Here is a 998-nt window from a genome sequence, read left to right on the forward strand (position 1 = left end):
TATATGAAATCACATAAGTATGGGTAAATATTGAATCTACTCTCAAAACAAAAAAATATAGCCAGATTCTTACTTTGGTTGAGATGTTTATATTTTGCTGTATAATTGAGGTTATATTTTGTCATATCAGCACAGAATTTCCTATATTTATACATATTTAAGATTCTAATTGGTATTAATTTTTAAATTTGATACAAAGTTTATGATTATTTTTGTTACAACATAATAAATGTGTGTTTTAACACATGTATAGGCATTTGGCTTATGCAACTCATTTAAAAACAAAAGGTTGAGTCCCAGTAATTTTTGTAGCTGCTATTGCAACTATTATGGAGGGTTAAGAAATACAAGATAATAGTCACACAGATAAACTCATAGTCCAGTCTCATACTAGTATGTATTATCACAGAAGTACACATCCTGGGTTGTAAGAATACTAGTTAGCTGGAAAAAAGCAATGTTTTCTTGTTCAGATATGTTATTAGTAGACAAATGGTCTTTAAATAACTCAAAGACTCACAGAATATGGCATTTAAACAAATTTTCATTAATTAAATATCTTCTTTTTAAACATTAAGATATGTCAACTCGTGACTGTACCTCAGTGTACTTCAAGGATGATGATGATCAAAATCCACCATGAAGCAATAACATGGGACAGCGGCAGCAGAAGCAATAACATGGGACAGTGGCAGCTGAAGCAATAACATGGGACAGCGGCATCTGAAGCAATAACATGCGACAGAGGCAGCCGAAACAATAACATGGGACAGCGGCAGCTGAAGCAATAACATGGGACAGCGGCAGCTGGAGCAATAACATGGGACAGCGGCAGCTGAAGCAATAACATTGGACAGCGGCATCTGAAGCAATAACTCGGGACAGAAGCAGCAGAAGCAATAACATGGGACAGTGGCAGCTGAAGCAATAACATGGGACAGCAGCAGCAGAAGCAATAACATGGGACAGCGGCAGCTGAAGCAATAACATGGGACAGC

This window comes from Mus pahari, unplaced genomic scaffold (genome assembly GCF_900095145.1).
Source record: "Mus pahari unplaced genomic scaffold, PAHARI_EIJ_v1.1 scaffold_9304_1, whole genome shotgun sequence".
In the NCBI taxonomy this organism is placed as follows: Eukaryota; Metazoa; Chordata; class Mammalia; order Rodentia; family Muridae; genus Mus; species Mus pahari.